Source organism: Pleurodeles waltl, chromosome 8 (genome assembly GCF_031143425.1).
Source record: "Pleurodeles waltl isolate 20211129_DDA chromosome 8, aPleWal1.hap1.20221129, whole genome shotgun sequence".
Taxonomy (NCBI): Eukaryota; Metazoa; Chordata; class Amphibia; order Caudata; family Salamandridae; genus Pleurodeles; species Pleurodeles waltl.
In genome coordinates this window covers 311,632,254-311,655,966 of record NC_090447.1, presented here as the reverse complement: position 1 = coordinate 311,655,966, position 23,713 = coordinate 311,632,254, and the positions used below count along the sequence as shown (strand labels likewise).

The 23,713-nt window shown below is 55.1% G+C and overlaps 1 protein-coding gene across 1 annotated transcript in view; it reads right to left on the bottom strand.

Moving 5' to 3' along the window:
- The window catches only part of TMPRSS7 (transmembrane serine protease 7), a 694,472-nt gene that overhangs the window by 447,410 nt on the left and 223,349 nt on the right, over positions 1-23,713 (bottom strand). The window lies entirely within an intron of this gene.

Here is a 23,713-nt window from a genome sequence, read left to right as displayed (position 1 = left end):
GTGTACTCTCTGCCGCTTTTCGCCGTATCTGTAACTGTTTTTCTACTTTTCAGCGCCTTGCCTCCTTGTGCTCTTGCCCCCATTTGTGAACCTTCTGATTGCTGTATTCCGATTGTATTTTGTGCCATTTACCGTATTTTGTGACTGTTTTTGACTTGTGCCTTACTTTTGTCATTTTGTGCCTTGTTTATCCTGGTTTTCGCCCCTTAGGCGCTCCCCCTTGCCGTTTCCCCTGATGCTGCCTCCCTGCGGCCCGCCCCCCTCGCGCCCCCATTCGCCACTCCCTCCCGCCTCCCAGCTGCTCCTCCATCCCACCTCCCTTCTTATTGGCTGGCGATGCGCGTCGCGGGTGAGCGACCTCTGACCTGTTTTTGGTCTAGAGCTCGCCCCCCACGTCCGCAGCACCACCTTGCTGTCTCGTGCCCCTGACCCCCACCCACGCTGCTGCTAGCATGTTCGAGGCCCTCCTCCACCCGCAGGCATCCTCCTGCGCCTCATCCCTGGTGTCTAGTGGGCTCTGGTAAGCTTCGCTAGACCTGTGTACTCTCTGCCGCTTTTCGCCGTATCTGTAACTGTTTTTTCTACTTTTCAGCGCCTTGCCTCCTTGTGCTCTTGCCCCTATTTGTGCCCCTTCTGATTGCTGTATTCCGATTGTATTTTGTGCCATTTACCGTATTTTGTGACTGTTTTTGACTTGTGCCTTACTTTTGTCATTTTGTGCCTTGTTTATCCTGGTTTTCGCCCCTTAGGCGCTGCCCCTTGCCGTTTCCCCTGATGCTGCCTCCCTGAGGCCCGCCCCCCTCGCGCCCCCATTCGCCACTCCCTCCCGCCTCCCAGCTGCTTCCCCCTCCCTTCTTAATAGCTAGCGCTGCGCGTCGCGGGTGAGCGACCTCTGACCTGTTTTTGGTCTAGAGCTCGCCCCCCACGTCCGCAGCAGCACCTTGCTCTCTCGGGCCCCTGACCCCCGCCCACGCTGCTGCTAGCATGTTCGAGGCCCTCCTCCACACGCAGGCATCCTCCTGCGCCTCATCCCTGGTGTCTAGTGGGCTCTGGTAAGCTTCGCTAGACCCGTGTACTCTCTGCCACTTTTCGCCGTATCTGTAACTGTTTTTCTACTTTTCAGCGCCTTGCCTCCTTGCGCTCTTGCCCCCATTTGTGCCCCTTCTGATTGCTGTATTCCAATTGTATTTTGTGCCATTTACCGTATTTTGTGACTGTTTTTGACTTGTGCCTTACTTTTGTCATTTTGTGCCTTGTTTATCCTGGTTTTCGCCCCTTAGGCGCTCCCCCTTGCCACTTCCCCTGCCGCTGCCTCCCTGCGGCCCCGCCCCCCTCGCGCCCCCATTCACCGCTCCCTCCCGCCTCCCGCCTCCCAGCTGCTCCTCCCTCCCCCTCCCTTCTTAATGGCTGGTGCAGCGCGTCGCGGGTGAGCGACCTCTGACCTGTTTTAGGTCTAGAGCTCGCCCCCCACGTCCGCAGCACCACCTTGCTGTCTCGTGCCCCTGACCCCCGCCCACGCTGCTGCTAGCGTGTTCGAGGCCCTCCTCCACCCGCAGGCATCCTCCTGCGCCTCATCCCTGGTGTCTAGTGGGCTCTGGTAAGCTTCGCTAGACCCAAGTACTCTCTGCCGCTTTTCGCTGTATCTGTAAGTGTTTTTCTACTTTTCAGGGCCTTGCCTCCTTGCGCTCTTGCCCCCATTTGTGCCCCTTCTGATTGCTGTATTCCGATTGTATTTTGTGCCATTTACAGTATGTTGTGACTGTTTTTGACTTGTGCCTTACTTTTGTCATTTTGTGCCTTGTTTATCCTGGTTTTCGCCCCTTAGGCGCTCCCCCTTGCCGCTTCCCTTGCCGCTGCCTTCCTGCGGCCCGCCCCCCTCACGCCCCCATTCGCCTCTCCCTCCCGCCTCCCGCCTCCCAGCTGCTCCTCCCTCCCCCCTCCCTTCTTAATGGCTGGCGCTGCGCGTCACGGGTGAGCGACCTCTGACCTGTTTTTGGTCTAGAGCTCACCCCCCACGTCCGCAGCACCACCTTGCTGTCTTGTGCCCCTGACCCTCGCCCATGCTGCTGCTAGCGTGTTCGAGGCCCTCCTCCACCTGCAGGCATCCTCCTGCGCCTCATCCCTGGTGTCTAGTGGGCTCTGGTAAGCTTCGCTAGACCCGTGTACTCTCTGCCGCTTTTCGCTGTATCTGTAAGTGTTTTTCTACTTTTCAGGGCCTTGCCTCCTTGCGCTCTTGCCCCCATTTGTGTCCCTTCTGATTGCTGTATTCCGATTGTATTTTGTGCCATTTACCGTATTTTGTGACTGTTTTTGACTTGTGCCTTACTTTTGTCGTTTTGTGCCTTGTTTATCCTGGTTTTCGCCCCTTAGGCGCTCCCCCTTGCCGCTTCCCCTGCCGCTGCCTCCCTGCGGCCCCGCCCCCCTCGCGCCCCCATTCGCCGCTCCCTCCCGCCTCTCGCCTTCCAGCTGCTCCTCCCTCCCCCCTCCCTTCTTAATGGCTGGCGCTGCGCGTCGCGGGTGAGCGACCTCTGACCTATTTTTGGTCTAGAGCTCGTCCCCCACATCCGCAGCACCACCTTGCTATCTCGTGCCCCTGACCCCCGCCCACGCTGCTGCTAGCGTGTTCGAGGCCCTCCTCCACCCGCAGGCATCCTCCTGCGCCTCATCCCTGGTGTCTAGTGGGCTCTGGTAAGCTTCGCTAGACCCGTGTACTCTCTGCCGCTTTTCGCTGTATCTGTAAGTGTTTTTCTACTTTTCAGGGCCTTGCCTCCTTGCGCTCTTGCCCCCATTTGTGTCCCTTCTGATTGCTGTATTCCGATTGTATTTTGTGCCATTTACCGTATTTTGTGACTGTTTTTGACTTGTGCCTTACTTTTGTCGTTTTGTGCCTTGTTTATCCTGGTTTTCGCCCCTTAGGCGCTCCCCCTTGCCGCTTCCCCTGCCGCTGCCTCCCTGCGGCCCCGCCCCCCTCGCGCCCCCATTCGCCGCTCCCTCCCGCCTCTCGCCTTCCAGCTGCTCCTCCCTCCCCCCTCCCTTCTTAATGGCTGGCGCTGCGCGTCGCGGGTGAGCGACCTCTGACCTGTTTTTGGTCTAGAGCACGTCCCCCACATCCGCAGCACCACCTTGCTATCTCGTGCCCCTGACCCCCGCCCACGCTGCTGCTAGCGTGTTCGAGGCCCTCCTCCACCCGCAGGCATCCTCCTGCGCCTCATCCCTGGTGTCTAGTGGGCTCTGGTAAGCTTCGCTAGACCCGTGTACTCTCTGCCACTTTTCGCCGTATCTGTAAGTGTTTTTCTACTTTTCAGCGCCTTGCCTCCTTGCGCTCTTGCCCCCATTTGTGCCCCTTCTGATTGCTGTATTCCAATTGTATTTTGTGCCATTTACCGTATATTGTGACTGTTTTTGACTTGTGCCTTACTTTTGTCATTTTGTGCCTTGTTTATCCTGGTTTTCGCCCCTTAGGCGCTCCCCCTTGCCACTTCCCCTGCCGCTGCCTCCCTGCGGCCCCGCCCCCCTCGCGCCCCCATTCGCCGCTCCCTCCCGCCTCCCGCCTCCCAGCTGCTCCTCCCTCCCCCCTCCCTTCTTAATGGCTGGTGCTGCGCGTCGCGGGTGAGCGACCTCTGACCTGTTTTTGGTCTAGAGCTCGCCCCCCACGTCCGCAGCACCACCTTGCTGTCTCGTGCCCCTGACCCCCGCCCACGCTGCTGCTAGCGTGTTCGAGGCCTTCCTCCACCCGCAGGCATCCTCCTGCGCCTCATCCCTGGTGTCTAGTGGGCTCTGGTAAGCTTCGCTAGACCCGTGTACTCTCTGCCGCTTTTCGCTGTATCTGTAAGTGTTTTTCTACTTTTCAGGGCCTTGCCTCCTTGCGCTCTTGCCCCCATTTGTGTCCCTTCTGATTGCTGTATTCCGATTGTATTTTGTGCCATTTACCGTATTTTGTGACTGTTTTTGACTTGTGCCTTACTTTTGTCGTTTTGTGCCTTGTTTATCCTGGTTTTCGCCCCTTAGGCGCTCCCCCTTGCCGCTTCCCCTGCCGCTGCCTCCCTGCGGCCCCGCCCCCCTCGCGCCCCCATTCGCCGCTCCCTCCCGCCTCTCGCCTTCCAGCTGCTCCTCCCTCCCCCCTCCCTTCTTAATGGCTGGCGCTGCGCGTCGCGGGTGAGCGACCTCTGACCTGTTTTTGGTCTAGAGCTCGTCCCCCACATCCGCAGCACCACCTTGCTATCTCGTGCCCCTGACCCCCGCCCACGCTGCTGCTAGCGTGTTCGAGGCCCTCCTCCACCCGCAGGCATCCTCCTGCGCCTCATCCCTGGTGTCTAGTGGGCTCTGGTAAGCTTCGCTAGACCCGTGTACTCTCTGCCACTTTTCGCCGTATCTGTAAGTGTTTTTCTACTTTTCAGCGCCTTGCCTCCTTGCGCTCTTGCCCCCATTTGTGCCCCTTCTGATTGCTGTATTCCAATTGTATTTTGTGCCATTTACCGTATATTGTGACTGTTTTTGACTTGTGCCTTACTTTTGTCATTTTGTGCCTTGTTTATCCTGGTTTTCGCCCCTTAGGCGCTCCCCCTTGCCACTTCCCCTGCCGCTGCCTCCCTGCGGCCCCGCCCCCCTCGTGCCCCCATTCGCCGCTCCCTCCCGCCTCCCGCCTCCCAGCTGCTCCTCCCTCCCCCCTCCCTTCTTAATGGCTGGTGCTGCGCGTCGCGGGTGAGCGACCTCTGACCTGTTTTTGGTCTAGAGCTCGCCCCCCACGTCCGCAGCACCACCTTGCTGTCTCGTGCCCCTGACCCCCGCCCACGCTGCTGCTAGCGTGTTCGAGGCCTTCCTCCACCCGCAGGCATCCTCCTGCGCCTCATCCCTGGTGTCTAGTGGGCTCTGGTAAGCTTCGCTAGACCCGTGTACTCTCTGCCGCTTTTCGCTGTATCTGTAAGTGTTTTTCTACTTTTCAGGGCCTTGCCTCCTTGCGCTCTTGCCCCCATTTGTGCCCCTTCTGATTGCTGTATTCCGATTGTATTTTGTGCCATTTACCGTATTTTGTGACTGTTTTTGACTTGTGCCTTACTTTTGTCATTTTGTGCCTTGTTTATCCTGGTTTTCGCCCCTTAGGCGCTCCCCCTTGCCGCTTCCCTTGCCGCTGCCTTCCTGCGGCCCCGCCCCCCTCACGCCCCCATTCACCTCTCCCTCCCGCCTCCCGCCTCCCAGCTGCTCCTCCCTCCACCCTCCCTTCTTAATGGCTGGCGCTGCGCGTCGCGGGTGAGCGACCTCTGACCTGTTTTTGGTCTAGAGCTCGCCCCCCACGTCCGCAGCACCACCTTGCTGTCTCGTGCCCCTGATCCCCGCCCACACTGCTGCAAGCGTGTTCGAGGCCCTCCTCCACCTGCAGGCATCCTCCTGCGCCTCATCCCTGGTGTCTAGTGGGCTCTGGTAAGCTTCGCTAGACCCGTGTACTCTCTGCCGCCTTTCGCTGTATCTGTAAGTGTTTTTCTACTTTTCAGGGCCTTGCCTCCTTGCGCTCTTGCCCCCATTTGTGCCCCTTCTGATTGCTGTATTCCGATTGTATTTTGTGCCATTTACCGTATTTTGTGACTGTTTTTGACTTGTGCCTTACTTTTGTCATTTTGTGCCTTGTTTATCCTGGTTATCGCCCCTTAGGCGCTCCCCCTTGCCGCTTCCCCTGCCGCTGCCTCCCTGCGGCCCCGCCCCCCTCGCGCCCCCATTTGCCGCTCCCTCCCACCTCCCGCCTCCCAGCTGCTCCTCCCTCCCCCCTCCCTTCTTAATGGCTGGCGCTGCGCGTCGCGGGTGAGCGACCTCTGACCTGTTTTTGGTCTAGAGCTCACCCCCCACGTCCGCAGCACCACCTTGCTGTCTCGTGCCCCTGACCCCCGCCCACGCTGCTGCTAGGGTGTTCGAGGCCCTCCTCCACCCGCAGGCATCCTCCTGCGCCTCATCCCTGGTGTCTAGTGGGCTCTGGTAAGCTTCGCTAGACCTGTGTACTCTCTGCCGCTTTTCGCCGTATCTGTAAGTGTTTTTCTACTTTTCAGCGCCTTGCCTCCTTGCGCTCTTGCCCCCATTTGTGCCCCTTCTGATTGCTGTATTCCGATTGTATTTTGTGCCATTTACCGTATTTTGTGACTGTTTTTGACTTGTGCCTTACTTTTGTCATTTTGTGCCTTGTTTATCCTGGTTTTCGTCCCTCAGGCGCTCCCCCTTGCCGCTTCCCCTGACGCTGCCTCCCTGCGGCCCGCCCCCCTCGCGCCCCCATTCGCCGCTCCCTCCCGCCTCCCAGCTGCTCCTCCATCCCACCTCCCTTCTTAATGGCTGGCGATGCGCGTCGCGGGTGAGCGACCTCTGACCTGTTTTTGGTCTAGAGCTCGCCCCCCACGTCCGCAGCAGCACCTTGCTCTCTCGTGCCCCTGACCCCCGCCCACGCTGCTGCTAGCGTGTTCGAGGCCCTCCTCCACCCGCAGGCATCCTCCTGCGCCTCATCCCTGGTGTCTCGTGGGCTCTGGTAAGCTTCGCTAGACCCGTGTACTCTCTGCCGCTTTTCGCCGTATCTGTAAGTGTTTTTCTACTTTTCAGCGCCTTGCCTCCTTGAGCTCTTGCCCCCACTTGTGCCCCTTTGGATTGCTGTATTCCGATTGTATTTTGTGCCATTTACCGAATTTTGTGACTGTTTTTGACTTGTGCCTTACTTTTGTCATTTTGTGCCTTGTTTATCCTGGTTTTCGCCCCTTAGGTGCTCCCCCTTGCCGCTTCCCCTGCCGCTGCCTCCCTGCGGCCCTGCCCCCCTCGCACCCCCATTCGCCGCTCCCTCCCGCCTCCCGCCTCCCGCCTCCCAGCTGCTCCTCCCTTCCCCCTCCCTTCTTAATGGCTAGCGCTGCGCGTCGCGGGTGAGCGACCTCTGACCTGTTTTTGGTCTAGAGCTTGCCCCCCACGTCCGCAGCAGCACCTTGATCTCTCGTGCCCCTGACCCCCGCCCATGCTGCTGCTAGCGTGTTCGAGGCCCTCCTCCACCCGCATGCATCCTCCTGCGCCTCATCCCTGGTGTCTCGTGGGCTCTGGTAAGCTTCGCTAGACCCGTGTACTCTCTGCCACTTTTTGCCGTATCTGTAAGTGTTTTTCTACTTTTCAGCGCCTTGCCTCCTTGCGCTCTTGCCCCCATTTGTGCCCCTTCTGATTGCTGTATTCCAATTGTATTTTGTGCCATTTACCGTATTTTGTTACTGTTTTTGACTTGTGCCTTACTTTTGTCATTTTGTGCTTTGTTTATCCTGGTTTTCGCCCCTTAGGCGCTCCCCCTTGCCGCTTCCCCTGCCGCTGCCTCCCTGCGGCCCGCCCCCCTCGCGCCCCCATTCGCCGCTCCCTCCCGCCTCCCAGCTGCTCCTCCCTCCCTTCTTAATGGCTGGCGCTGCGCGTCACGAGTGAGCGACCTCTGACCTGTTTTTGGTCTAGAGCTCGCCCCCCACGTCCGCAGCACCACCTTGCTGTCTCGTGCCCCTGACCCTCGCCCACGCTGCTGCTAGCGTGTTCGAGGCCCTCCTCCACCTGCAGGCATCCTCCTGCACCTCATCCCTGGTGTCTAGTGGGTCTGGTAAGCTTCAGTAGACCTGTGTACTCTCTGCCGCTTTACGCTGTATCTGTAAGTGTTTTTCTACTTTTCAGCGCCTTGCCTTCTTGCCCTCTTGCCCCCATTTGTGCCCCTTCTGATTGCTGTATTCCGATTTTATTTTGTGCCATTTACCGTATTTTGTGACTGTTTTTGACTTGTGCCTTACTTTTGTCATTTTGTGCCATGTTTATCCTGGTTTTCGCCCCTTAGGTGCTCCCCCTTGCCACTTCCCCTGCCGCTTCCTCCCTGCGGCCCTCCCCCCTTGCGCCCCCATTCGCCGCTCCCTCCCGCCTCCCAGCTGCTCCTCCCTCCCCCCTCCCTTCTTAATGGCTGGTGCTGCGCGTCGCGGGTGAGCGACCTCTGACCTGTTTTTGGTCTAGAGCTCGCCCCCCACGTCCGCAGCACCACCTTGCTGTCTCGTGCCCCGACCCCCGCCCACGCTGCTGCTAGCGTGTTCGAGGCCCTCCTCCACCCGCAGGCATCCTCCTGCGCCTCATCCCTGGTGTCTAGTGGGCTCTGGTAAGCTTCGCTAGACCCGTGTACTCTCTGCCGCTTTTCGCTGTATCTGTAAGTGTTTTTCTACTTTTCAGGGCCTTGCCTCCTTGCGCTCTTGCCCCCATTTGTGTCCCTTCTGATTGCTGTATTCCGATTGTATGTTGTGCCATTTACCGTATTTTGTGACTGTTTTTGACTTGTGCCTTACTTTTGTCATTTTGTGCCTTGTTTATCCTGGTTTTCGCCCCTTAGGTGCTCCCACCTTGCCGCTTCCCCTGCCGCTGCCTTCCTGCGGCCCGCCCCCCTCACACCCACATTCGCCGCTCCCTCCCGCCTCCCAGCTGCTCCTCCCTCCCCCCTCCCTTCTTAATGGCTGGCGCTGCGCGTCGCGAGTGAGCGACCTATGACCTGTTTTTGGTCTAGAGCTCGCCCCCCACGTCCGCAGCACCACCGTGCTGTCTCGTGCCTCTGACCCCCACCCACGCTGCTGCTAGCGTGTTCGAGGCCCTCTTCCACCAGCAGGCATCCTCCTGCGCCTCATCCCTGGTGTCTAGTGGGCTCTGGTAAGCTTCGCTAGACCCGTGTACTCTCTGCCGCTTTTCACCGTATCTGTAAGTGTTTTTCTACTTTTCAGCGCCTTCCCTCCTTGCGCTCTTGCCCCCATTTGTGCCCCTTCTTATTGCTGTATTCCGATTGTATTTTGTGCCATTTACCGTATTTTGTGACTGTTTCTGACTTGTGCATTACTTTTGTAGTTTTGTGCCTTGTTTATCCTGGTTTTCGCCCCTTAGGCGCTCCCCCTTGCCGCTTCCCCTGCCGCTGCCTCCCTGCGGCCCGCCCCCCTCGTGCCCCCATTCGCCGCTCCCTCCCGCCTCTCGCCTCCCAGCTGCTCCTCCCTCCCCCCTCCCTTCTTAATGTCTGGCGCTGCGCTTCGCGGGTGAGCAACCTCTGACCTGTTTTTGGTCTAGAGCTCGCCCCCCACGTCCGCAGCACCACCTTGCTGTCTCGTGCCCCTGACCCCCGCCCACGCTGCTGCTAGCGTGTTCGAGGCCCTCCTCCACCCGCAGGCATCCTCCTGCGCCTCATCCCTGGTGTCTAGTGGGCTCTGGTAAGCTTCGCTAGACCTATGTACTCTCTGCCGCTTTTCGCCGTATCTGTAAGTGTTTTTCTACTTTTCAGCGCCTTGCCTCCTTGCGCTCTTGCCCCCATTTGTGCCCCTTCTGATTGCTGTATTCCGATTGTATTTTGTGCCATTTACCGTATTTTGTGACTGTTTTTGACTTGTGGCTTACTTTTGTCATTTTGTGCCTTGTTTATCCTGGTTTTCGCCCCTTAGGCGCTCCCCCTTGCCGTTTCCCCTGACGCTGCCTCCCTGCGGCCCGCCCCCCTCGCGCCCCCATTCGCCACTCCCTCCCGCCTCCCAGCTGCTCCTCCATCCCACCTCCCTTCTTAATGGCTGCCGATGCGCGTCGCGGGTGAGCGACCTCTGACCTGTTTTTGGTCTAGAGCTCGCCCCCCACGTCCGCAGCACCACCTTGCTGTCTCGTGCCCCTGACCCCCGCCCACGCTGCTGCTAGCGTTTTTGAGGCCCTCCTCCACCCGCAGGCATCCTCCTGCGCCTCATCCCTGGTGTCTAGTGGGCTCTGGAAAGCTTTGCTAGACCCGTGTATTCTCTGCCACTTTTTGCCGTATCTGTAAGTGTTTTTCTACTTTTCAGTGCCTTGCCTCCTTGCGCTCTTGCCCCCATTTGTGCCCCTTCTGATTGCTGTATTCCAATTGTATTTTGTGCCATTTACCGTATTTTGTGACTGTTTTTGACTTGTGCCTTACTTTTGTCATTTTGTGCCTTGTTTATCCTGGTTTTCGCCCCTTAGGCGCTCCCCCTTGCCGCTTCCCCTGCCGCTGCCTCCCTGCGGCCCGCCCCCCTCGCACCCCCATTCGCCACTCCCTCCTGCCTCCCAGCTGCTCCTCCCTCCCCCCTCCCTTCTTAATGGCTGGCGCTGCGCGTCACGGGTGAGCGACCTCTGACCTGTTTTTGGTCTAGAGCTCGCCCCCCACGTCCGCAGCACCACCTTGCTGTCTCGTGCCCCTGACCCTCGCCCATGCTGCTGCTAGCGTGTTCGAGGCCCTCCTCCACCTGCAGGCATCCTCCTGCGCCTCATCCCTGGTGTCTAGTGGGCTCTGGTAAGCTTCGCTAGACCTGTGTACTCTCTGCCGCTTTACACTGTATCTGTAAGTGTTTTTCTACTTTTCAGCGCCTTGCCTCCTTGCGCTCTTGCCCCCATTTGTGCCCCTTCTGATTGCTGTATTCCGATTGTATTTTGTGCCATTTACCGTATTTTGTGACTGTTTTTGACTTGTGCCTTACTTTTGTCATTTTGTGCCTTGTTTATCCTGGTTTTCGCCCCGTAGGTGCTCCCCCTTGCCGCTTCCCCTGCCACTGCCTCCCTGTGGCCCCGCCCCTCTCACGCCCCCATTCGCCGCTCCCTCCCGCCTCCCGCCTCCGAGCTGCTCCTCACTCCCCCGTCCCTTCTTAATGGCTGCCGCTGCGCGTCGCGGGTGAGCGACCTCTGACCTGTTTTTGGTCTAGAGCTCCCCCCCTACGTCCGCAGCACCACCTTGCTGTCTCGTGCCCCTGACCCCCGCCCATGCTGCTGCTAGCGTGTTCGAGGCCCTCCTCCACCTGCAGGCATCCTCCTGCGCCTCATCTCTGGTGTCTAGTGGGCTCTGGTAAGCTTCGCTAGACCCGTGTACTCTCTGCTGCTTTTCGCCGTATCTGTAAGTGTTTTTCTACTTTTCAGCACCTTGCCTCCTTGCGCTTTTGCCCCCATTTGTGCCCCTTCTGATTGCTGTATTCCGATTGTATTTTGTGCCATTTACCGTATTTTGTGACTGTTTTTGACTTGTGCCTTACTTTTGTCATTTTGTGCCTTGTTTATCCTGTTTTTCGCCCCTTAGGCTCTCCCCCTTGCCGCTTCCCCTGCCGCTGCCTCCCTGCGGCCCCACCCCCCTCGCGCTCCCATTCGCCGCTCCCTCCCGCCTCCCGCCTCCCAGCTGCTCCCCCCTCCCTTCTTAATGGCTGGTACTGCGCGTCGTGGGTGAGCGACCTTTGACCTGTTTTTGGTCTAGAGCTCGCCCCCCACGTCCGCAGCACCACCTTGCTGTCTCGTGCCCCTGACCCCCGCCCACGCTGCTGCTACCGTGTTCGAGGCCCTCCTCCACCCGCAGGCATCCTCCTGCGCCTCATCCCTGGTGTCTGGTGGGCTCTGGTAAGCTTCGCTAGACCCGTGTACTCTCTGCCGCTTTTCGCTGTATCTGTAAGTGTTTTTCTACTTTTCAGGGCCTTGCCTCCTTGCGCTCTTGCCCCCATTTGTGCCCCTTCTGATTGCTGTATTCCGATTGTATTTTGTGCCATTTACCGTATTTTGTGACTGTTTTTGACTTGTGCCTTACTTTTGTCATTTTGTGCCTTGTTTATCCTGGTTTTCGCCCCTTAGGCGCTCCCCCTTGCCGCTTCCCTTGCCGCTGCCTTCCTGCGGCCCGCCCCCCTCACGCCCCCATTCGCCACTCCCTCCCGCCTCCCGCCTCCCAGCTGCTCCTCCCTCCCCCCTCCCTTCTTAATGGCTGGCGCTGCGCGTCGCGGGTGAGCGACCTCTGACCTGTTTTTGGTCTAGAGCTCGCCCCCCACGTCCGCAGCACCACCTTGCTGTCTCGTGCCCCTGACCCCCGCCCACACTGCTGCAAGCGTGTTCGAGGCCCTCCTCCACCCGCAGGCATCCTCCTGCGCCTCATCCCTGGTGTCTAGTGGGCTCTGGTAAGCTTCGCTAGACCTGTGTACTCTCTTCCGCTTTACGCTGTATCTGTAAGTGTTTTTCTACTTTTCAGCACCTTGCCTCCTTGCGCTCTTGCCCCCATTTGTGCTCCTTCTGATTGCTGTATTCCGATTGTATTTTGTGCCATTTACTGTATTTTGTGACTGTTTTTGACTTGTGCCTTACTTTTGTCATTTTGTGCCTTGTTTATCCTGGTTTTCGCCCCTTAGGCGCTCCCCCTTGCCGCTTCCCCTGCCGCTGCCTCCCTGCGGCCCCGCCCCCCTCGTGCCCCCATTCGCCGCTCCCTCCCACCTCCCGCCTCCCAGCTGCTCCTCCCTCCCCCCTCCCTTCTTAATGGCTGGCTCTGCGCGTCCGCACGTAGCGGGCGCGCCGCTGGCGTGCCGGAGGCGCACCAGAGCTAAGCCCGTCTTTGCCCGTCCTCGCCTGGACCGCGCCCAGCGCCACCCCCCCTGGTCCCCACGCCCCGCACCACCAGCCTTCGCTACTCGGCCAGCGAACTCCTCGCCCTTAACCCTGGCTCCTCCACAGCCTACTTCCAGGCCACTCCAAAGCACACCAAAGGACCCTTCTCCTGCCGCACCTGCAACTTCACCTGCAACAGAACAAGGAAGCCTGCAACAACCAACATCAACCACCTCCACTGCATCCTCCTCAACACACGCTCCGCACGAAAGCACGCCATCGAGCTCTGGGACCTGCTCGACACCACCGCCCCAGACGTAGCCTTCCTGGCCGAAACCTGGTGGAACGACTCCTCGGCCCCAGACATCGCCATCGCCATCCCGGACGGCTACAAGATCACCAGAAGAGATCGCACCAACGGAATCGGTGGAGGAATAGCCATCATCCACAAATCCACCCTCAAGATCCACACCCACACGGACGACACCCTCAAGACAGCTGAACACCTTCACTTCCAGATCCACACAGACCCCAACACTACCCTCAGAGGAACTCTCATATACCGACCTCCAGGACCAAGAGCCCCCTTCAGTGACACCATTTCCGACCTTGCAAGCACCCACGCCCTCGCCTCAACGGACTACATCCTCCTTGGAGACCTCAACTTCCACCTGGAGAACAACAACAACGCCAACACCGCATCACTAGCCACCAACCTCTCCAACCTCGGATCAGACAACTGGTCAACACACCCACCCACATCGCCGGTCACACTCTAGACCCACTCTTCACTGCAAGCAACCACATCTCCTTCAGCCACACCACCGAACTCCACTGGACCGACCACCACTGCGTCCACTTCACATTCAAGAAACACACCGAACACCACCGCACCCCACTCCCGCCGCACCGCCGCTGGGGCAAAGTCACAGAGGACCAACTAACCAGCACCCTCGCCAAGAACCCACCGACCGACCCCACCGACCCGGACTCCGCCGCCATCAACCTCCAACAGTGGATTCTCAACTGCGCCAACACCCTCGCACCACTCAAGAGGCGCACCGTCAACCAAGAAAAGAAAAAAGCTGCCTGGTTCACAGACGAACTGATCACCTCCAAACGCACCTGCCAGAAACTTAAGAAAAAATGGCTTATCCAGCGCACACCCGAAAGCCTGGGAACCCACAAGGAAGCCACCCGCAAGCACCACCAACTTATCTGACTCGCCAAACGCTCCCACTTTACAGAACGCCTAAACAACAACACACACGACAGCAAGGAGCTCTTCTGCATCGTGAAGGAGCTCTCCAACCCCAGCGCCAACGTCAACGACGTCCCACCATCCCAGAAACTCTGCGACGCACTCTCCACCTTCTTTTACCAGAAAATCGCAGCCATCCACGACAGCCTCAACACCACACCTCTGCCAGACCCCACCCCCGACATCTCCTCCTACGCCGACCGCCTCACCACCTGGACCCACGTAGACGACGCCGAAACCCGAAAGACCATGAACCCCATCCACTCTGGATCCCCCTCAGAACCCTGCCCACACCACGTCTACAACAAAGCCGACTCCACCATCGCCCCCCAACTTCGTAAGATCATCAACCTATCCTTCGATACTGCTACCTTCCCGGACAGCTGGAAGCACGCCAACATCCAAGCCCTCCTCAAGAAACCCAAGGCTGACCTCAATGACCTCAAAAACTTCCGCCCGATCTCCCTCCTCCCCTTCCCAGCGAAGGTCATCGAGAAGATCGTCAACGCCCAGCTCACCCACTACCTCGAAGACAACTCCATCCTAGACCCCTCCCAATCCGGATTCAGACGCAATCACAGCACCGAAACTGCGCTCCTCGCCGCCACAGATGACATCAGACAGCAAATGGACAACGGCGAGACTTCAGCCCTCATCCTCCTAGACCTCTCCGCGGCCTTCGATACGGTCTGCCACCGCACCCTACTAACTCGTCTCCACGAAGCCGGAATACAAGACAAAGCCCTCAACTGGATCTCCTCATTCCTCTCCGGCAGAACCCAGAGAGTCCGACTCTCACCCTTCCGCTCCGAAGCCACCAACCTCATCTGCGGCGTCCCCCAAGGCTCCTCGCTAAGCCCGACGCTGTTCAACGTCTACATGGCACCCCTCGCACAACTGGCCTGTCAGCACAACCTCAGCATCCTCTCCTACGCCGGCGACACCCAGCTCATCCTCTCCCTCACCAATGACCCACACACCGCCAAAGCCAACCTCCATGAGGGATTGAAATCCATCGCCGAGTGGATGAGAAACAGCCGCCTGAAATAAAACTCCGACAAGACGGAAGTCCTCATCCTCGGACACACCCCCTCGGCCTGGGACCACTCCTGGTGGCCCACCGCGCTGGGACCCCCGCCTACTCCAGCCAACCACGCACGCAACCTCGGCTTCATCCTCGACTCCGCCCTCACCCCCTCACCATGTCCAAACAGGTCAACGCAGTCTCCTCCTCCTGCTTCAACACCCTTCACAAGCTCCATAGAATCTACAAGTGGATCCCGACGGAAACCAGAAAAACGTGACCCAGGCCCTCGTCAGTAGCAGACTGGACTACGGCAATGCACTCTACACAGGCATCCCAGCAAAAGACATCCAACGACTCCAACGCATCCAGAACGCATCCGCCCGCCTGATCCTCGACATACCCTGCCGATGCCACATCTCCCACCACCTGAAGGACCTCCACTGGCTCCCCGTGGACAAGAGGATCACCTTTAAACTACTCTCCCACGCGCACAAAGCACTACACAACGCCGGACCCGCCTTCCTGAACAACAGACTCAACTTCTACGTCCCCTCCCGCCAACTCCGCTCTGCCAACCTCTCCCTCGCCATCGTTCCCCGATTCCAACGCAAGACCTCCGGCGGCAGATCCTTCTCCTACCTCGCCGCCAAGACCTGGAACTCCCTCCCGACCCCCCTGCGCCAGACCCAGGACCTCCTCACCTTCAGGAGACTCCTCAAGACCTGGCTCTTCAACCAATAGCAGTTGCCCCCTCCCCCTCAGCGCCTTGAAACCCTAACGGATACATAGTGCGCTTTATAAATTTAATGATTGCTTGATTGATTGTTCAAGCTTTATTTTGGTACAATTTGGCTGGCAGATGTTGGGCAGCTTCAGCTTTTGGCTGAAATTGCATATCATGATTTCTGAAAGGCTAATTTATAATTCGGTGTTGTTTGACATCATGAGAGCCCTTCTTTAGTTGAATGAGTAAACACATTCACAGCTGTTCAGAACAGGGGATCCCAAAATAGGTCTTGCCTGGGGCCCCAAATATCCTTAAGATGGCACTGGAAACAGAAGGGCTTGAAGATTTTTGTCACAAGGCTCTAACCTCACCTCTTTCTCGTCTAGCCAGGAGTTTCTGGAAGGAAGGGGAGTGATAGTTTAAAGATTTCCTTTCTACCTTCTGATTTCCGTGCCCACGTTTGCCAGGTGAGTTAGATAAAAGACGCTGGGTTCTGCAGTGCTCACTAGCAGGATATTATACAAAGATCGCAGCAGGAGGACAAAGCAAAAAATTAACCAGCCCACAGGTGGACAAGAGACCATGCTTCACTTGACTACTGCTTTAGAACAGGTCTTCAACTCCTTCTGTCCCAGCCATCTCCTGCCCTTCCTATGTGGAAAGAATTCTGGCCTGGACCAAGGCCTTCAGTGGCCTAGGCAGAAGACATGCCACTCAGGGTCACCCAGCCCTTTGTTTTCTGCAAACCTGCCAAGCCAGGATAATCGCAGGGACAGAGCACCAAATCCAGAGGACCATCTAATTCACCTTTCACCCCACTCCCTTCCCCGGAGGGATGGCCGATGCAAGCGGACCTAAACTCTTCCAGCTTGGCTCTAGACTATTTTTCTGTGACTGAGTCCAGGACATTGTTGATTGGGTTAGGGTATCTCATTTCGTTGTGCAAGTAAGTATTCAAGCCCAGATTTACAATGTTTTGGCTCAGGGCAGAGCCACGAGCGTTCTTGATGTGCTGCCCTGCGTCAAAACAAAAGGGCAGGAGTGCAACATATCTATGAGATATGGCCCATCCCTACCCTTTTCCCCTGCGCTGGAGCACAAATTGCTGCTGTGCAACAATGCAGGCAGCCTTGCACCATGGTGCAAGGGTGCCTGCGTTGTGGGGGTGATAGTTTTTGTGCAGGAAGGGGCAAAAACAATCCCAAGAGGAGTTTTCCTCTTTCTATGTGTGCTGCAGAATACAGAAGTGGAAAAAACAGGGAGAAATAAAGATATTTCTCATTGTTGCGTCATTTCTACGCCACACCACGCCAAGGGTTTTGACATATTCACAGGTTTACAAAACATTGTAAATCTGGGAAAGCATCAAAATCCATGGGAACACCTTCGCAACACCCATGGAAACGCCTCCCAGACGCAAAGTAAGGCAATGCAGTGACTTGCTCTGCATTGCCTTACTCCATATCTACAAGGCTTTGTAAAGCCAGGCAAAGTGGCTTTGCTTTGCCTTGTAGATATGGGTCAGCAGCCTGCGCCACAAATGCGTCAAAAAAAGTGATGCATCGGTGGCGCACAGCCGCTTGTAAATCTGGGTCTCAGTTTTCGAATCTGCAGTGTTTCTAGTCTTGGCCAATGTTACTGATCTCATTAAGATTTACAATTGTTAATTTACCAAACATATTTGCAAAAACAAACCCCTGAATATTAAACTAGCAATGTTTAATGAAAGGCTGGAATCCGCGAACGTGGACCACTATTTTTGGTGTGCCCAGACCTATTTTTGATTCCTCTCCGACCCCGGGCACATACACATTGCACTATGCAGACAATTGTGGTATGCTGTTTCAGAGTGCGAGGTGTAGAAAAGCTAAAAGATTTTTTATAGACATATGAGGACGCTCTACAAGTCATTCAGGACGGCATCCTTTCAGAACATAAATTATGCATTACGATACCTACTTTGTATTGAAATATTTATTTTAAGAACATTGCTCCGATGGATTCATATATGTGTGTTGTCCATTATGCTTATTGATTACATCTTGTGACCAGAAAAAATGTTGAAAGCGAGACGAGGAAAGTGGTGGGGAAGACATGGCAACTATTTACATATACGAGCCAATACTGCCATCTAGTGGCTCAGATTAACTACACTGAATTGAAATTAGATACGTAGGTTTCACAGACATTTATGGTGACACTGTATAAAAGTGCAAAACAGAAAAGGATAGTGTGAACATTCTGTGACTATGGCTCCCTCTCACCTGACTATTGTTCTCAAAATGCGAAACAAAGACGATACACTAATACTTCTCGATAGAAAATGTAATGTTAGAATCAAATCGAGATTTTTTGCAGGACTAGTGTAAAATAATATGACGCAAATCCTGCAATGCACCCAGAGGCCCATTGTAATCAATGGGAGCCTCTTTTTAACACCTGCTGATAAAAATGACGCAATGAATCTCATAGATTCCTTTGTGCCATTTTTATGCCCCCCTTAGGGCCGCAACACCCCCCCTTGCATATATTATGACTGGAGCAGCATATTGTGGCGCAAGGGGTTACAAAGTGGCGCAATGCATGCTTTGGCCACTTTGTAAATATGGCGCAGCGTTTTTCCCCTTCCAACGCAACATTAGCTCCATGAATTTGGCCCATGGTGTTTTAACTATCTAGGTATGTATGAAAGTTTTTGTGCAACAATCTCAAACCATAACCATATCATAACACAGTCCCGTTTATAATAGTGTCTCCACATGTCTCCACATGTATCACTATTGACTCAAATCAAAGCTACATGTACAGGGGGCAAAGGAACAAAGGGTCTCGAATTACTGGCTCTAGAAATTTGGCCCCATTCACGGCTCCTGCGGATTACTGGGGGCAGACACGCGGGGGGGCTGTTAATAATTTGTTTTTTTTTAATGAAAAAAACTTGCCTCCTCTCCCGATCCTCACCTGCACGCAGGCACAGGCTCCCAGCTTGCCCGGCGGCCAATCCTGATGCTGCAGGATTGGCTGGGAGCACCCAGCCAGGGTGCTCCCATGCATACTGGGAGCCTGTGCGGGCTCTCTCCAGCCAGCAACTGTGTTGCTGGGCTGAGGACAGCCTTGTGCACATGTGTGTTTGGCTGGACCAAGAGGGCCAGCAAAACACACATGCGCTCTGAGGGGAGTGCACACTGCATTCCCCTCTGCTCGTCACTCCCAATGCCCTGCCCCTTTCACAGGGAAGGATAATAAATACAGTTTATTATCCTTTCCTTGTGAAATGATTTGCAGCGGTTGCTGCTGAAGGGGGGCGACGCTCCTCCGCCATAGCCAAGGAGCCGCCATTGTGAATACTGCTTTTGTACCATGCCATTTTGAAGAATTAACAGGTCCTTTGCAGTGTGTCACTACTGAGTTCCAGGTCTGTTTGTCACAGAAATATTCCACCTGCTTTCAGGAGGTGGAATTAGTGAGTAGAAACCTACGTGGAGTTACTGGGTACAAGTCCACAACTGGGAAGCATATCATTGTATAGGGTGGTAGTTCCTGTAGAGCTACTCCTCTGCACAATTCATAAAAAGGCCCTGCGTAAACTATTTGTCAAAAAGTGGATTATTAATTTGGGAAGGGGCTATGTTACCAACCAATTAAACAGATAGATCTCTTCAAAGTTCTATGACACTGGTAGATTTCTGTGTTAAATACAAGCAGTAATAACGATTTTAAAGTCAAGAAAACATCTTAAAATTCCCAAACCAATAAAAAAAAATACAATACACCTGTAATAAGCAAACCAACTCCATAACAATACAAATCTGATGAGGAAAGCAGAAAAATTCATGTTTAACGTTTTAATTAAAAAAATCCCTAGAAAATACAAAGTACCAAGTGCCAGATCTACTAAGATGATGCATTAAAATTGTGTCAAATTTTTGGGGCAACCCCAACGCAAAACCTATTTTGTGATTTACATAGTCACATAAAGAACAATGTGCATGGCTTTGTGAAAAAAAAAAGAATGTGAGGCAGTGCATAGTGCTGACTTGTGCTACATGAAGAAGCATAGGAGTTCTTGTGCATCCACCCGTGTATTATGATGCAACGCCTTATTTACTAAAATGAGTAAACATAGGTATGCGTTAAAGTAGTGCACCTACCTGAAGCTGGCGTAACAAGCAGAAATACCTTTATTTCTCCTTGTTACTTCCGCTTTACATGTGTGCTGCATTGTGCAGCACACATGCAAAGAGGAAAAACCTTTAATAATAATTTTTATGCAGGAAAGTATCCCTTCCTGCAAACAAAATCCTATTCTAACCATGATGAAAGCATCCCTGTGTCTTGTGGCATAAGGGTGCCTGCATTAGGCAGCCACAAATGCTCCAGGACAGGGAGAGAGCTGAACAGCAACATAGCTTTGTAAATGTGGCACACTTCAGCTCTCTCCCATTCACACAATGCAGTGTGGGAACTTGCCTTGTTGATCTGTGTGAACTGTTAGTAAATTGGACCCAAATATCTGTTTGCAGTCAGCAGGGGCAAAGGTGCAAATTCAGGTTGAAAGTGATGGAGCTGAGGTCAGCTACAAGTAGCTCTCACAGGATGAAGATTTCATCATGGGAGTTAGTATATTTTTGGAACTCCAAGCCCTCCAGCGGTTTGAGATCAGAATTTGAAGCAAGAGAGGGTACATGGAAGTAAGAAACACCCCTGAATCTATAGATTATGATGGCAAAAGCTCTGAACAGGACATAGATGAATTCTGCAGCCACTCAGGCTGCTTCTTCACTGTGTTAGATTGATTGCTTCACCACAATCCATGGCTTTACCTTTGAACTTAGTGACTTTTATGGATCTCAAAATCCACCATTTGGAGAAGACTGGAGGCTGTAGACGGGCAAGGCTACAGAAGGTCAAATATCCTTACCTTGAGGTCCTGATTAACCACTTTTCAGAACAACAGAAATCTCTGAACAGGTTGAATCTTGCTTGCCAAAGGCACATCCTCCCTGAGGAAGCAATGGCACCTTGTTCTAGTCTTTCAAAGGAGAGAAAATTGACTAAGGGGGTCATTCTGACCTCGGCGGTAAAAGCCGCTTACCGCCGGTCAGAAGGCCGCCACAATACCGCCGCGGCCGCGGTCAGCCGCCACGGACATTCTGACCCACAACTGCAAAACCTCCGAAAATCCGCCCTCCACTGCAGTCCACCACATCAGCGGCCAGCGGTAAACTGGAGAAGACCAAACCTCCACCGCCACGCCAACAGAAATACGCCCATCCCATTATGACCCGCAAATCCACGCGGCGGTCATTCAACCGCGGTATTCCATTGGCGGTACACACCGCCGCGGTCAAAATACACACACCTTTACAAACCCCTACCACATTGGACAATTTGAAAGGCACACACCTGAAACCCATACATACACCACTCCCACACATCCAATACCATATAAAACACACACCCACAAACCCCTACCAACAAAAACCAGAGACGAAGGAGAGAGAGACACACATCAGAGAATAGATAGCCAGACACACAGAGGCACACCGCAACATCACACACACCACATAGAAGCACAAAGCACCACACACCAACACACACATCATCACATACACCACCCCACACCTCATACACACCACCCCATGGCACCACAAAGGCACCCACGCTTTTCGGACCAAGAACTCCGTGTCATGGTGGAGGAGATCATAAGAGTGGAACCCCAGCTCTTCGGCTCACAGGTCCAGCACACCACCATAGCGAGGAAGGCGGAGCTCTGGCAGCGGATCGTGGACAGGGTCAACGCGGTGGGACAGCATCCCAGAAATAGAGAAGACATCCGCAAACGATGGAACGACCTTCGGGGGAAGGTGCGCTCGATGGTCTCGCGACACAACATCGCAGTGCAGAAGACTGGCGGGGGACCCCCACCCACTCCACCCGAATTCACAACATGGGAGCAGGAGGTACTCAACATCCTGCATCCTGATGGCCTCGCTGGAGTACACGGAGGAATGGACTCTGGTAAGTACAAGGCCAACCACTTCACCCCACCCCCAGCATGCTAACCCCCACCCTCACCCCCAACCCCCCAGCACACATCCTCCCTGAGAATGTCTCCCCAGCACAACCCACCCAACACCAACCCCTGCATGCCACCTCCCAAACTATGGACACCCATCACCTAAGCATGACCACTGCACATACCCATCACCCCCCCCCCACAAAACACCCTCACAACACCTCCCCCAAGGGAATGCCAGCACTGGGGGACAAGGGCACCTATAAAACGCAAGCTAATGCACACACAGAAACAATAACCATACCCTCTTACCCCATGCAGGACCCGAACGACAACACACCGGTCAGGAGGGACCAGAAATGTCCATCCCACCCCCGGAACAGGCCACTAGTGATGACAGCAGCTCTGTCGACCTGGAACCTGACGACCAGCCCGGACCATCGGGGACCTCTGGGCAGTCGGTTCCCCTCACCCAGACACAGGCCACTGCAGACCCAACCCCCTCTGGGAACAACCGCACAGCTCCCACCCAGCGGGCCCATGCCTCTGTCTCTAGGACAGGTCAAGCAGCGGTGTGTCTACCACTACAGGGCCCCCAGGGTAACCCACCAACCCAACAACAACAGGGACCTGGGGGCAGTGGGAGTGGGCACACCGTCCAGGGGACAGAGGCCCAGGGAAACAGGGCAACTCGGAGGGCTGCTGTGCGACAGGGGGGGGAGGAGAGGCCCAGGGAACCCACTCTCCAAGAGGCCCTCACCACCATCATGGCTGCCTACCACCACTCACAAGAGACAATGGCGACGGTACTGGCCAGGTTCCAGGAGATCCAGGCACAGCAGGAGCAACGCTACATGGGGTTCAGCGACCAACTAACCAACATCTCAACCGCTATGGGGAGCATAGTCCAGGCCCTGAACCGCATAGAGGACACGTTTCGGGACCATGTGGCATCACACAGGGCCCCTGTCACTACCCAGGAACAGGAACAGCCTACCACCTCCGCCGGCGCTAGTGGACAGGAGGCCCCACCACAACGACAGCCCCCCAGAACCCCACCTCCTGCTGAACAACAACCGTCCCCGCAAAAGGAGCCTGAGATCAAAAAAACCGACAGAGTAGGATGTCAAGTCCCCCGCCAGCATCACATACCCCCTGAAGTCCTCCCACTGTCCCACATGGCCACCCTGTCAAACCTTGAACTGCCCCTGCTCCATCCTGCCACAGGCGTATGGACAATGCACCTGTGAGACTGAGAACTGGACTCCGCCATGGACATTACTCCACCCCCACCCATCACTGTTTCACCATCATGTACCAATATCTATGCACTAATAATAAATCACACATTGCACTGAAATCAATCAGGACTCTGGCTGTCTTATTTACAAAAGTATGACACATTACATATCAATTACGTATTGTGAACATTGTGAATTACACATACCGAGGTAACTTAGCATTAGTCCATGGGCCAACCAAGCCGAGGTCACGCAGTGGCTCATACAGCACAGAAAAGGCAAGGGAAATTCAAACATCATGTCCATAGGTCTGGGGGGAAACCGACAAAGTGGAGATGCAGGAGGCTTTCAGGAAATGTAAAATGGCATGGGTGATCATTACCTGTGTGCTACTGGAAATACTGTGCTATTACTCTGTCCCTGTTGTCTGTGTCGTCCTCTGAGTCTTCCTCCTCTTCACTCTCCGCAGGCTCCACAGCTACTTCAACACCACCATCTGCACCATCCTCCTGCAGGAAAGGGACCTGACGTCGCAATGCCAGATTGTGAAGCATACAGCAGGCCACGATGATCTGGCACACCTTCTTTGGTGAGTACATCAGGGATCCCCCAGTCATATGCAGGCACCTAAACCTGGCCTTCAGGAGGCCAAAGGTCCTTTTGATGATCCTCCTAGTTCGCCCATGGGCCTCATTGTACCGTTCCTCTGCCCTGGTCCGGGGATTCCTTACTGGGGTCAGTAGCCAAGGCAGGTTGGGGTAACCAGAGTCACTTATTAGCCACACACGTTGTCTCTGTAGCTGCTCCATCACATAGGGGATGCTGCTATTTCGCATCACATATGCGTCATGCACTGACCCTGGGAACTTGGCATTTACATGGGAGATGTACTGGTCAGCCAAACAGACCACCTGGACATTCATCGAATGATAACTTTTTCTGTTTCGGTACACCTGCTCATCGTCTTTTGGGGGTACCAAAGCCACATGTGTCCCATCAATGGCACCAATGATGTTGGGGATATGTCCAAGGGCATAGAAATCACCCTTCACTGTAGGCAAGTCACCCTCCTCTGGGAAAATGATGTAGCTCCGCATGAGTTTCA